Below are 15,554 nucleotides of genomic sequence, written 5' to 3' on the forward strand. Positions count from 1 at the left end.
GACAGGTTCAAAGCCAACCCAGGACATGTAGCCATCTGGCAACAGGACAGCAACAAATGTGGCTTCTGTTCCTGAAGACGACGCCACCTTCAAGCCGGGAGTAAACGCATGTAAGCCAAGGCACCCCAGGAGAATTCAGATATTTTGAAATCACCCTCATTCTTCAACCATCTCTCTTTGTAGCTTTGGGAAGCGTCTTTCTCAACAAAGATATTCTTGTTGTCTTTGCACTGTCTCTTATTTCCTACAAAACTGCTCAACTCCCTTTCTTAATGGCACTGTAGTGACCAAAAAGGAAAAAAAGACCACATTTTCTACAAGTGACTAAAGTCACATTTTCCCCTGAAGAGCAATTTTTACAAAGGTTATTGCACTGCTTTTCTTACTGTCTAAAGGTATCTGTAATTCTGGTTATGTCCTTTGCTAGCGTTATGCAGTTGCCAAAATGTAGCCTGAAAGAATTAAAAATAGAAATATATCATCATGTGCTCACATGGTCATGATTGATCTTTAATCCTTTATCAAGCTTTCATGGCTGTGTAGAAAAAGTACTGCTAACAATAAGGATTACTTAATAACTTAGGGGATGCACCTTAATTCGGCGATTTATTACAACAGTTATTAGTTATTAAGTATCAGAAACCTACATTTTTTCCAATTTAAAATCTAAGGTTGTTTTATTAACTATATAATCTGATTAATGGCTATTCAGAGAAGTAAAAGGGTTAATACTGGAATAGGTCTGCACCCAAAATGGAGACCATGGACGCTAAAATCACATTTCCATCTTAGATTGGCAGAAATGACCAATTAAAAAAATTAAAAATGACCAGTTAAAAAAAAAAATCCCCATGGCAGGAAAAAATCTACAATCCTCTTCCACAACAGCAGAGACTCTCAGGTAAAAGTTGTTGTTTGTCCCCACTGACAAGGAGCATAATTGGAAGCGTTAATATGATTGACACAGACAATGAATAACATTCTTTCAAACCACCAAAATTACTTCAAAGAGCTCCTGATGCATTGACTTTTCTTTTTCTGACATTAAGATGAAAGCAGAAAGAATCCTACTGTAGTCTTTGTATGAATACACCAGACTGCTAAAACTAAAAATGAGCCTCCAGGAGACAGATCAGTAGGGAAGCCTGCATTCATCTGGCCACAAATGAGATTATTTCAGACTGCCATTGTAAAACTTCTGTTTAAAAATCAGTCAGGACACGATGCTGTTCAATTCCAGATTCTGATGTAGCAAAATGCACAGAGCAATTCCACTCACCCACGATGTGGATGCCATTTCAACCAACAAAGAATTTGGTTATCTACATAAACACTTTAGGTTGTTTTTTATGATTATTATTATTTTTATTTATATCTTAGGACATTCTTTAAGTATCCCATAGCATTGCTGACATCAATGCAGTCTGAATATATTAGAAAAAATAGCTGGTGTTTTGGGTGCACTGAATTTATCTCTTCATGCTTTTTTGGGGGGAATTTTCAAACATCTTTCCTCAATCTTTAGTCTGCTGAATGATGGGCAAATTGTACCATTATTTTCATGCATACCAAATGAGGTTGTTATCACATGCTAATGCAGATAAGAAGAAATGACATTGCTATATCCCAGAGGTACTCACTGAGAATGAGCTAAATATAAAAGGTCTAATTGTCTACTTACGTAAGCTAAAAAACTTAAGCTTTTGCCAATGCTTTGAATGGAAGTCAAGAACTCTCATCACAAGAAAACTTTGCTGCAGTCATTGGCACACAACCACCTAGGCTTTCTCTACCTTGCCCACATCTATTGCAGAGGAGTTCTACAACATCGGTTCCTAGCATGAACAAGGAGGTTTTCTGAGTTTTGATCAATACCTGATTTTCTAGTTTTACATCAGTTCTGCTTTGTTCTGCAGCTAATATGTTGTATCCAAGTGGATCTGCTTTGCAGTCATTTTTTCTGTGTTTGCTCACACATCATGTGTGTTCAACCCATCTGTAAGATTCCTAAAGGAACCAATTAGCCAGTATCGCTGTCACTCTAACGTAGCATGGCTGTGGACCCTTCCTGCAGTTCTCACCTTTACCTTAGAACTAATGATACATAAATATCCCCACGTCAACTTTCACAGCTCAAGAAAACCAAAGCATCCTGAAGGCAAATATAGGTATAAAGGAAAGCCATTTATGCCTGCAGTCTGATGAACTCATATAATAGGACTATGCCTCAGGCATTTTATCTGTCATTTCAATCTGTCAAGCAAATGGGTTATTGGCTTATTTCATAGAGCAAACTGTCTCATTGTGTGGGGACATCTTGACTTTTATATGACCTGACTTTCCTCCTGGATAGCCAGACTTTGACTTATTTGAACGCAAATATCTTCAGGGCAGCTTTCAACATCATCAGTGTGTAAAAACCATCAATAAAAGGAAAAAAAATGACTAAAAATAATAAATGCCAAGCATGTGAGACGTCCATTAGTTGCTTCCTGACCTACTTCCACAAAACAGAAAGCAAACAGCAGCAGGTGTCTGGTAAATTGATCTTCAGGAGTGCTTAGAAAGCTTAACCTTCTTGCACTTAGCCATTTAAGTTTCTCCACTGCATGTTTAACCCACTGAATAGTTCCAGCTCTGTGGACGTTTCACCTTACTTTTCATTTGTGAAAAAAGAGTATATCATTGATCTAACACTGCTCTATGATTCCCATTACTCCAGCTCTGTTTGTCAGGAGAAGGATGTAGGAAAACAGGAAACTAGGCAGGACATTTATTTAATCTTCTGCAACTCTTCTGGTTGAAGAAAAAAAAATTCAGGCAAGTCCCTACTATAAAATCTTGAAAAGGTGTCTGTGGTGTGAGAATTCCAGGTGGGAGCTGAAATCCTTGGCCTGAACCTTGCATAGAGCATCTCAGATTTTCTAGGGACGCTGTGCATCCACAGTCTCTTTCCCTTAAGGATTTCAAAGTTATAAATAATTCTCAGGGTGGACTGTACATAAAGAGAGGCTGCACTGACCAGCACGCAGCCTCCACTTCCCTTCCTGTTTTAGGGAAAAGATTAAAGCTCTACTAGCTTCTAATCCCTATGCAAAAACATAGTAAATCAGTACAATATTTTTGCTGAAGATGATATAGGAAGACTACATAAAATCCATTCTTTTTGAAGGATGTTAAAAAGATGGATAAGAAGAAAAAAAAAGTCAAAGACATAATCCAAGGATTATAGCAAATACCTCACAAGTGCTAAGCAGAAAATGTTAATCAGAAGAATATAATCAAGTAACACAACAATGAAGAGTGCACACTCACGAAGAGAATATTAGGCGTGAAAGGGGGCTTCTACTCTGGCAGGCTTCGTCATAGTGACAAGCAGTGTCTGGAAGTTAAAGTCAAACCATAGATCAGATGCAAATTTTAAGCAACTGAGACAAATAAGAAAAAGATTCCTCTCATCTGTTGATAGAGGCACAAAAACTCTAAGTCCTTGAAGATAAAAGGTACATCTACCTTGTCATAACAACTCTCTTCATTTCATTCCATGCCCTGATCTTCTTTGATCATGTACATTTTATGTATATTAGTTTGTGTTTAGACTCTATTTTTGGGCTGGTTGAACCAGTTTCCTTTCAGTGCTGTAGTTCACCTAAGGATAGCTCGTTCAAGGACCATTGTGCATAGACAGTATACATAAGTTGCTCTGTCAGACTGAACACCACCTTCTCTACACAGTAGTTCATCACCATCCCAGCAATTCCTGCACCCTCAAACACTCCTTGCACTCCCTCAGGCCATGTCCTGGTCCATTGGACTCCCAAACCCTTCTGTACCAGTTCCAAGGCTGAGAAGAACCAAAAGTTATGACGACTCATCTCTCTCCTGACACATGACCAGGCAGGCTCCTGTGATGATAGATATAATATCAGAGTACATAGAGCATAAGCACATCCTGCATATTGACTGGTATATATAGCGTTAACAACAAATCATAGAATCATAAAGGTTGGAAAAGACCTCCAAGACCATCTGGTCCAACCCTCACCCTACCACCAATGTCACTCACTAGACCATGTCCCTAAGCACCACATCCAACCTTTCCTTAAACACCCCAGGGATGGTGACTCCATCACTTCCCTGGGTAACACGTTCCAATGCCTAAATAATAAAAGATACTATGAACATATGGCAGGAAGACAGAGAAAATGAGAACAGAAAACACCCAGCCCCGCAGCCTACCAGTGACATTACAAGACAGCATGTTCTAATGGCTAAAACTGCAGCCTCCATACTCCACTCCACTGGCTTCTGTCATAAACCCTACAAGAATATCAAGCAGCATTGTTTGTTAACAAAATAAGGGCTGTTAATAAACTCTTTAAACACGGTCCTTTGGGGAGACAAAGGAAAACAGACACCGAAGTTCAGCCTAGAGAGTATGCCAGAAGTACAGGCATCCAGTGTAAACAAACAGTACAACATGTCTTAAGATAGTTGCACTGAGATCTCTCACTAAAGGTCTTCTGTAAAGGTTAAGAAGAGAGGGATGCAGATACATTGTTCTAACATTGGCAGCAAGTGTATTTCTCCTTAAGTATTTTTGTTTCCTACGTTACACTCAGGGATTTTCACACATGATCAGCATTCAGCTACATCTGCCACCACTTACGTTCAAGACATGACGTGTGGTTTAGGTGCACAGTAGATGTGCCTAAAAGTAAGTAGTTCTTATAGTTCATTTATCTGTAGGAAAAAAAAAAATATTGGCGTATGCTCACAATTCCAGTTTTGCTTTGCTGCAGATAGGACTTGCTAACCTTTGAGTAATTATGAAATAGATAAAATATTAACTTTGCAAGGTGTACCTATAAGGAATGGATTGCAGATGCACAGAATTCTCAATGAAATATCCAATTATAAAGCAATGAATGAAAAATGCACATTAATGCATATTGCCAAGGGCATTGCAAAGCTAAATGTGAAGATTAAGATCAAAGTTTATTTCCTCAGGAGAATATTTATTCAAGCAATCAAGATTTTTTGCATAAATCCATTAACGTTCCATAGCAAAAACAAAACACCCAAATATAACTTCATAACCAAATTATCATCTTGGCTCTTGAACAGAGAAATGAGCATTATCACTGAAAAGGAGTGACAGGTTTATGGGTGCAAAATATTGTTCAGAAAGTTGTGTGAAGCAGCATCATTTTTTAAGGCAGTCATCCTTCTTGATCTGAACCAAATTAATATTTTAAGCCACCTTTCATACCATACGTTGATCAAACTTGCCCTCTGAACACAGCAGTGAGAAAAGTCTAAAAGGCAATATTCATCTGGCAGCATATCCCAAGGGCACATCCTCCAACATCACAGCCTGTCCTGGAATTGAAAAAGTGTGAATGACCTATGGTTAATGAGAACCGCTGTGTTTGGAATAATACTATTAAAATTTTATTTATTTTTTATTATTATTTTTAAATGGTAGAATTGTAGAATAGTAGAATATAGCATTTCTATAATAATGAATACTACATTCCAAAGTTGATTTCGTAATGGTAAAGCAGAGGATTTATGCACATGCCTGAACTGGTGGGTTACAGTTCAGGATGGTGAGAGTTAGCATCAGTTCTTTGATATTCAGTTAATTAAAGGCTGGACAACAGGGAAGTGCAGCTGATGGGGTATATGGGAAACCTTACAGTTTGCTTGCACTTGTGTCAATACAATACAGATGACGTTAATCAAGAAGTGATGTTAATCAAGAAGTGCTTATCTAAAAACATCTATATCATTTTGAAATGACAACAAAAAATTCCAGCTTTTAAGGAAACTCCCTTTTTGACTTGAAAAACTGTCAAATGAAGAAAATACGTTCGCTTTTACTGAATAAGGTGGTGAGTACTTTTGACCAGGTACTTGCATTGACATTAATTCCTCTGAATAGCATTTCTATAGACTACTTACAGCCTTGAGGATACCTCATAATCTTTGTACAACTCATTTCCCACAATGACGTACCTACCGGCATATGTGACCCAGTTACACAGTCACGCACAAAGGTCTTAGACTGAACTAAATCATTTGAAGTGAACGAACCATCTCTCAGGATGGGATAGCATCAGAACTGGCTCCGTGCTGCCTCCTAGCACTCAACAAGCCTTTCCTTAGCGACTCTGCCAGAAGCCTACAGTCTGGGAGCAGAAGCTGGCTTCTGTACCGTAACAGGTTAATTACCAATGCAAAGTTTGTCAGTGACTAGCTCCCAATCCTGCCCATTCTGCAAACTGCTTTCAGATTAAATGGTGTAGTTATTATTCAGACCATAATAAGCAAAGTAAGATTTCCTTTAATAATACTTAATTCTGGCTGTCACCAGAGGAGGAAAAAAAATTTAAAAAAATGAAAAAGAAAACAACCTTCTTAATGTATAAGTTTTGATATTTTGTCCCTATTGGAGGGAGGAGGCTCATATACAAGAGCCTGGGGAGTTTCCAGGAGAGAAGATCATTAGGCACCATTTACCTCCAAGTTTTTGAATGATTTTAAGGAGATACCGAAAACGTGTTTTCATTTCCATCTGAACTTCAAAGTACACGAGAAGTTAGCCTTTAAGCAATATTAAATAAAAATACATAAATAAATACGAAAAGAAGAAATAGCTTGCTGGAAAAATATCCACTAATGGAAATGTCTCAGCCCCTGCAAAAGGTCATTTTCATGGGGAAGAAGTGAATATATCAGTTGCTTCAGTCCTATCTTCAAAGGCTATTTGAAGGACTTTCATGTATGTCTGATCAGCAAAGGTGGAATACAACACTGGAGGCACTAATAGGAATTTCTACCTTCCTATTTCTTTACAGGTTCTTTTAAATCAAAGTAGAAATTCAAGCTGCTGCTTCACTTCTAATAATTCAGGGAACAACTGAAAAAGTTCCAGACCAACAAACTGAAATTAATTTGAGTATTATTATTGTAACAGATTCTTATCAGTTTGGGATATTCACTTTCCAAAAACATCCTAGTCACAAACAGGAAAATAGAACTAGTTCCTTGTACATACAGGAATTAAAAAACTACAGAGAGTGGGAGCTAGCAGCGGGAGATGCAGAAAGCAAGGAATATGCAAAGGTTGGCATTCTTTGAACTGCTTCACTGCACTCTGCTGAACTTTCCCATAGCACCTGCAGCTCTTAAGGTGATCAGGCATAACTACAAGATATAAGGACAAGGAAGATGAGAAAGAAAAACAGAATCAGAGACTCTTTCTGTCTCCCTGTTAAATTCTTCTTTTTGCAGGCAGCTCAGTGAGTAACTTTCTCAGAGCAGATTCAGACTGAATCAAGTCCTTCCATCAGTTTCAGTTAGATTTGATGAAGATCAATAATGATAATTTTTAATGGCACTGAAAGAAAATACCCTGGAGTAGGATATAGCCGGATTTCTTTATGAACAGATGGGAGCAAATGTGTTGTATTTCCTTTCTTGACACTAGATTTATGCTCTAATTATATTATCTTATCTGATATGAAGTTCACTAAGGTTTTTACCTGTCTGGTATGGATGGACCAGCTGTTTAGACTGGAACCCAGCAAGATTATGATTTTCACATAGCTCAAATGAAAATCCAATATGTATTAAAATCAAACAAACAACAAACACCTTTTCTATCTAATAATAGCTGTAGTACTAGTTCTTAGAGTAGATGAATTCTGAGCTATACAGGTGTAGTCAAGAACACTGAAACAGGAGTGAAATTTTATTTTTGTAAAATACGAGCTGTAGACAGTAATTATGTTTTGGGCCCCAAGCACACGTAACACTCCAATAAATTTGAGTGAATTCAGTGGGGGGCCAACCAAGATGTTCAAGACTGGAGCATTTGCCCTACAAGGAGAGGCTGAAGAAACTTGGCTTACTTGAGCTGGAGAAGAGAACACTTTGGCAGGACCTAACAGCATCCTTCCAGGTAACATTATCGGGACAGAGCCAGGCTTTTCACAGTGGTGCATGGTGAGAGACAAACTAAAACAGACCTTTTATGAAAGGAGAAGCTTCTTCACTTCAAGGACACTCAAGCAGTGGAACAGCTGGCCCAGGGAAGCTGTGTGGTCTCCATATTGGTTTACAAGACCAGGCTGAATAAAGCCCTCAGTAACCTGGTCTGGTCTCATAGCTGACTGAGGAGGAGAAAATAGAGAACACCTGAGTCCCCTTTCAATTTGAATTATCCTGTGATGGCAGGTTATAATCTTAAAAATGATAGTATAGAAAGAAAGAAAGAAAGATAGCATAGAAGGAAAGATAGTGTAGAAGGAAAAATAGTATAGACAGATCCATAGGTTCATCAGCCACTTTAGCTGAAGTACCTATAACAAATGAAATTATATATAACGGGGTAGCGTTAAAAAGCAAATGACACCTCCTAGAAAAGTTAGAAAAAAGGTTTCATTTAGATGCTAATTCACTAACTAGCATGTTTATTTTCAAGAGAAGGGCTGTTATCTTAGCTTATTAGTAGTATATTTGCATGAAAATGTGATCTATGCTTCTTTACTGCTCATCTGCTCTTCCTGCTTATGCCTCATTTGACAACACAGTTGGTTTCTGCAAATGACTGTTATGTTACAGAGAGGATGTTGAGTTCAAGTGGGGAAGAGTTACAGGAGCAGAGAGAACACTTAGAAAGAAATATTCTGTTTTATGAACATCTGTTGATCCATAAAAACCTGAAAGGAAAAAGTAAAGTAGAATACTACAGAGAATAAACAAATCCTGCACAGTCAATTAAAAACCTTTCTATGAGAAATAAGCAGCTCAACCAAGCTACTTCCAACCAAGAAGCTATGAGAGAACAGTCACATCCAAAGAGAACTTTAAAAAAAAAAAAAACTTAGCTCAAAAATGCATCTCTAAATTATACTTGGGATTAGAATTAATCCTTTCTCCCCAAAAAGAAATCTCTTTGCAAACAAATTTGCATTGTGCCCATTGGCATGGGTTTGTCTAAAGCAAAATATTTGTTTGGATGAAAGAAAATTCTAACCTCAAGGAAAAGGATGTTCTTTATTGAGACAACACCCAATCTTACCTGATTTGAATAAATACAACTATTACTGAAGTAGTTTTGGTTCCTTTAAATCAGTTGGTAGAATTTGGTTTACTGAACAATGCAGCTCCTCCTGATCTGCAAAGCTTTTGGAGCACTCAGCAAGTCTTACAGCAACTTTGGCTAATGCTTTGACAAAATAGGTTTTTCCTTTTTCTTACTGTTCCTTTTATTGTAGGTCATATATGGTAGGAGTAAGGAAAAGTGAAAGATGATAATTCCGTGAATATTGTGATATGTAAAGTCTTTTCTCTCTTCCACAGATTGTTTGCATTTACAGCCATAAATTCCTTGAGAGTCTGGTCTTTCCAATTGTCCTCTTCACTGGCTCAATTCTTTCATAGAAGTAAATTCCTCTGGAAACATTATTTTCAATATTTTATGATATAAAAATAAAATTCTAAAAGCTTTCAGAAGTTTCTAATCCAGAAATAAAACTGGTATCACCAGACTGAAAAAGGCAATGTCTTTATCATCTGTAAGACTGACACCTTCTAGTCTTACAGCATATCCTTCTTATCAGTTTGCCAAGCAAGCTGACCTAGATTTTGAAACAAACAGGATCTAAAAATAGAATGCTAAAATAAGTATTGCACAGAGACCTCTGCAGTCAGCAATACTATAAATCTGGTAAGGAGGACATTCTGCTATAAAAACACAGCATTTTATTTATGTGCCAAATTTCAGCTCAATGCCTTCAAAGTAAGAATAAGTATTATCTATTTCAGCATGGTAAAGTGAATAAGGTCCCAACATACACCAATATCAACGTGACATTTATATTAAAGATTTACCAGAAAATCTGGGGTGAAAATTTAGCTCTGCTGAAAGTCATAGAAATATTGCTGTTGACATCAACAGGGCAAAGTTTTCAAGTTTTCAAATCCTTAATTCATACAGATTCTGGAAGCTGGCCCTAAAAGCCAGAACTGACCCCTGGCTTCTGTCTTTTTTGAACTGGGCTCTAATTCCTTCAGTCCCCTTTTTTCTAACCTCTCTTTTAAAAACCTTTGGACCTGGTGACTTCATTTTTCCTTCACTTCATCTTCAGAAATGGTTAACATTGAAGTCAACAAAAGCTTTACCAACTGGCCTGATGCCATGGTATATTCTTGCCTCCAATCATACACACAGCCACATCTTGCACTGGTGGTATCCTTGAAAGAATCAATGCTGTACTTATGTACAACTCAATGAGCATAGCCACTATGAGAGAAAAGACTAATACTTATTTTTTCAGATGCTTGGAATTCTTTTTAAAAATCTTACTAAATGAATGAGAACCACAGTTTGCACAAATTAATGTGGCTCCACTGAACTTACTGGAGGATCACCAGCCTGATCCAGCAGAAAATTTGTTCTGACTGTTTTACTTGTTTGCCTCCCATTTGCATTTAGCTGAGTATTAACCTGACTATGGCTGATACTTGCTGCTTCTGTCCATCAGACCCGGTTTCCCTGCTGTGAGAAATATTAGATGCACACCGGTGGCTTTAAATGAAAGTGTCCTCTGTAACCGTAGGTGTAATGGAGCCAACATTGGAGGCTGTCTGCTGATACAACTAGAGCACACCTGAGCCCTTCTGCCAATTTGCTTTGACGCCCCCAACTACCATGTCTGCTGCACTCAGAGTCACCAAAAAAAGGTCATGACATAACAATGTTTGCATCTTACCTGTGTAAGGTTTCTATTTGTTCCCACATTAACATAAGGCTGTCCAAATGTTTAACTGCATTAGGTCTGGAGACCCCCCAGGCAATTCAGCTGAGTCTGGAGACCCTGAGGGAAGTGAGCTGAGCCTCCTGCATGGCCACTTACATCTAGGGATAGAAGGCAGGGTTTGACCCAGTGTTCCTTTCTGTCAGACGGAAATGCAGTGCGCTGAGCTAAAGCATGCAAGCAATTTAACTATGTCAGTTCCTTGACCACCAATGCAATTTCACGGGAATTTCTAATAGCTAAATGATGTCTCATTAATCTAGCAGGAATTTAAAATGGGTACTTTTTTCTACCAACTAATACTGCCATTCAAGAAACAGAAGAGCCCAGACCTATAGCCCAGGCAGACTGATACAAAACCCAAATTATTCCATACTAGCTGGATGCCTGAGCCAAACTGCATTTTCAGACATTTCAGATTAGAACATTGCACAAAATGCTACACAGCCTCCAAACAGTGTGGTGAAAGACATGCACAAAAGATATACGCATGTACTCTTTACTCACACATACATAAATACATACGCATGGACTCTCTAAGCACAGATGACTGTAAGTGAAGGGACACAGCACTGAACAGTCCACAGACCGTGAACAAATAATGAAGGATTCAGCTGGGGCCCAAGTGAATCTACTCTTTGCATTTCTCCCCTAGATAGCAGTAAGTTTTCCCTACTGGGCCGGAAGAGCACAGGAAAAAATAAGCACTGTCACAACAAGATTTAAAAAAATGAACTACTCTGAGTTTCAGTCAGTCCCCTAATGTGAACCTACAGCCCTACCTCACTAGCAGTACAGACACCCAGTTCTTTGCAACTCTTCATGATTTTCCCAGGTGCAAGTACAGACTCTGTGGGGAACAGCAATGCTGATAAGAATCTTGTCATCCACAGCCCAGCTGCCAGGGAACTTTGTGGGCATTGCAGAGAGGATATGCAAGGGCCCAGCACTAGCCAAAAGCTAAGATGACCCGATAAATTGCACCCAGAGAAGAGCCATAGCATCTTTAACCATTTGTCAGCTGTGATGATGAAAAGGTTGAGCCTTGACTTCTGGTTTCTGAGATCCTATTCAATGACTTGAGGGATTAATTTTACTTGAATATTAATCCTAAGCATTGGTTTGTGCTTTTTGAGATTTTCCACAATTTCAGTTCTTGGCTAGACCTATTTTGAGCAGACCAGTAGATGGTAGCCAGATATAACAAATTGTTGAAGCCGATTCTGTAAAAGTAGGGGTCCAGAAGATCTGACAAAGGACAGCAGTATCATGGGGGGATGAGCAGATTCATAAGTCCAGAATTCCAACAAATGTGAATAATCAGGGCAAAAAAGGGAGTAGAGATTCACCTATGGAGGTGAGGAGCCTCTTGACTACCATTTGTGACCCAGACCATACAATGACATTTGCTAAGAGAGCAAGGGTCTGAGCCTATTAAATCAATAGAAAGACTTTATCGATGATCTGGATGAGGGCGTCCAGTGCACCCTCAGTAAGTTTGCAGATGACACCAAGCTAAGTGCGTGTGTCGATCTGCTCGAGGGCAGGAAGGCTCTGCAGGAGGATCTGGATAGGCTGGAGCGATGGGCTGAGGTCAACTGTATGAAGTTCAACAAGGCCAAGTGCCGGGTCCTGCACCTGGGGCACAACAACCCCAAGCAGAGCTACAGGCTGGGAGATGAGTGGCTGGAAAGCTGCCTGGCCGAGAAGGACCTGGGAGTATTGGTTGATAGTTGGCTGAATATGAGCCAGCAGTGTGCCCAGGTGGCCAAGAAGGCCAACAGCATCCTGGCCTGTATAAGAAGCAGTGTGGCCAGCAGGTCTAGGGAAGTGATTGTGCCCCTGTACTCGGCTCTGGTGAGGCCGCACCTCCAGTACTGTGTTCAGTTTTGGGCCCCTCGCTACAGGAAGGACATGGACGTGCTCGAGCGAGTCCAGAGAAGGGCGACCAAGCTGGTGAGGGGTCTGGAGAACAAGTCTTACGAGGAGCGGCTGAGGGAGCTGGGCTTGTTCAGCCTGGAGAAGAGGAGGCTCAGGGGCGACCTTATCGCTCTCTACAGTTACCTTAAAGGAGGCTGTAAAGAGGTGGGGTTGGTCTATTCTCCCACGTGCCTGGTGACAGGACGAGGGGGAATGGGCGAAAGTTGCGACAGGGGAGGTTTAGGTTGGATGTTAGGAAGTACTTCTTTACCGAAAGGGTTATTAAGCATTGGAACGGGCTGCCCAGGGAGGTGGTGGAGTCACCATCCCTGGAGGTCTTTAAAAGACGTTTAGATGTAGAGCTTAGCGATATGGTTTAGTGGAGTACTTAGTGTTAGGTCGGAGGTTGGACTCGATGATCTTGAGGTCTCTTCCAACCTAGAAATCTGTGATACTGTGATACTGTGATACTTCAAAGAGTATCAGATTGGATGTTAACAGCAGGTAGGGAAAAAAAAAAAAAAAGAAAAAAAAAAAAGATCTCACCAGTTTTACATTTAAACCAATTTTTAAATGATGTGTTCCCTGGGAGACAGTAATCCCATATTCTGTTTAGGGACATAACTGCCTTAGCCGGTACAGTTTCAGAAAGCAAAATCTTTTCTTTTTGCGTCTTCCTTGACAATCTATCACTTTAATGAACACAATTAGGATGAGAGAAGATGGAGTAGTTTCTAGATTTAGTTTCAAAACAAGCTCTAAGTAGGCCATCTGAATCAGAGTGCCTGCCAAAAGGTCAAGTTAGTATGATTTAATCAAATGTGTCCAGTGGGGACAGTTTGCAGAAGTCACACACAAGCACTTCACAGACTCAGCACATAAATAGGCAGCAAAAAGCTTACTCAAAAAATATGCAACCTCTATTTGACAAGTTTAAAAAAAATCAAGAAAACAATATGAATTTTAAAAGATTTAAACACTACTTGCTACATGGTCCTACTGGCCATTTAATAAAATATATAAATCCACCCCATACATCTACATTAGCAAGTTGATACTGACAAAAGAGCAGAACCAACAATAAAGGAAGCAGCACTATAAAAGCACATTATCTGAGATATCACATAATCATTTATTTTAAGGTATTTTAAATAACCTGTTTTCTTTTAGAATAATATACACAGTATAGGTTTTTTCATTAGGTATTTAAAAAATCTAAAAGACAAAACAAATGAAGATTCAATATATACAGCTAAATATTGTATTTTTGCATACTTTTCCCTCATGGATAGTAAAATTAATGCTTTGCAAACATGCTAATTTAGACGAAATAATTATCTGAAAGTGTTTCACAAATTATACCTTAAATTAATTTACAGTATGATATGCCAGCTGCAGTGCTCATTTAGTTTCTATAGGGAAAATGCTCTAAGCAGCATCAATATGCAGTATGCTTTATAGTCATATGCAAGTTTTTCCTACCATAATTAATCTGGCATTAGAATTATATTCAACATATGTAGCTGTACTTGCCAGTTCCTTGCCTGCTATCAAATTAGCTGTGTACCTAAAACAAGCAAAGCAGCTGATATAAGAAACCAAAAAAATCTTAAATTCACCCTCTTGATGGCAATAGCCATCACAATGACACATTCATCTACTTCAGTAAAAAATAAAAATCAAGTTTCAAGTAGCTGATAAAGCCATATCTTTAAACTCATGTTTGAAGTCTTTTTTTTTCTTTTCTTTTTTTTCTCCAAATCAGTTCAGAGGTGGAAGGTGGAGAAGGCTGCCATACAATCATAATCTCCAACTAAGGTCAAAGGATTTATTCTGCTTCACCATGTGGGTTTGTTGTAGAAATACTAAATGTCTACCAATAGACATTCCAAAAATCAATAGTTAAAATAACCTTAAAATGGAAGACCTTGTTGTCCTGTGGAATCTAAGAAGAAATCTAATAAATAAACCCCAGATGAGAGCCCCAACATGTATTCTTAAATGGGAGATGTAGTAAATGAGTGGATTGTGATCCAGGACCTCAACAAGACAGACTGACAGACTGATTCTGAGATGCCCCAATAATATTCTCCTGCAGAAAGACTGGTTTCTATGAAGTGAGATCAAGCAAAAACTTCTTTTTCGTGGAACTGAATATACTTCTATTCTAGGAATTTGAGGCTGAACCACGTGAAACACATCTTGTGTTTGCAATGTTCCAGCTCTCCTGAAACTCACTGCATTATTTTGAGGTCATTACAATCACAACATTACCAGTTTGAAAATATATACGATTAAATCCTCCGGGCTTGCTTTAGAGGCTGGATCCAGTAATACATTCTTTGCATCAGTTAAAAAAAGCTCAATTTAGGGAACACTAATTTAAGAACTCACAGTACAGACAGCACTTTTTTTAATAATTAAGAAGCCCGGCATCCAATTCAGTGCTTGTGGGAAGGTAACTATTTTGAAGACAATTGACATAAATTCTGCATTCACTTCCATATATTTCTTCATCGTACACTCAAATTCAAGCTGCACTGTAAGTACCTAGAGGACATGTTATGCACAAACAATTGGAACTGTAATTCAAATCAGGATCTGGAGGGGAAAATATATGAAGATTTTCTGACCTTGATATTATCGTGAGTTAGTAGCCAAGAAGAGAGATATTTATCTTTAGTTTTATATATTCACTAAAGCAGTTTTGATTCAGATAAAAGACAGATCTCCCAAATGATGTCGCATTTAAACAATAAATATAATGCACATATAATGAAGACATCTGTTTTATTCGACAGAGAA

At 38.6% G+C, this 15,554-nt stretch overlaps 1 long non-coding RNA gene across 4 annotated transcripts in view; it reads right to left on the minus strand.

Moving 5' to 3' along the window:
- Positions 1 to 4,689: 4,689 nt before the first annotated feature.
- The window catches only part of LOC310904290, a 63,354-nt gene continuing 52,489 nt past the window's right edge, over positions 4,690 to 15,554 (minus strand). For all 4 annotated transcript variants that reach the window (XR_014588188.1, XR_014588189.1, XR_014588190.1 and 1 more), the window contains exon 6: positions 4,690 to 5,382. This is a non-coding gene — a long non-coding RNA (uncharacterized lncRNA). The remainder of the gene's footprint in view (positions 5,383 to 15,554) is intronic.

Source organism: Anser anser, assembly GCF_964211835.1.
Source record: "Anser anser genome assembly, chromosome: 9".
Taxonomy (NCBI): domain Eukaryota; kingdom Metazoa; phylum Chordata; class Aves; order Anseriformes; family Anatidae; genus Anser; species Anser anser.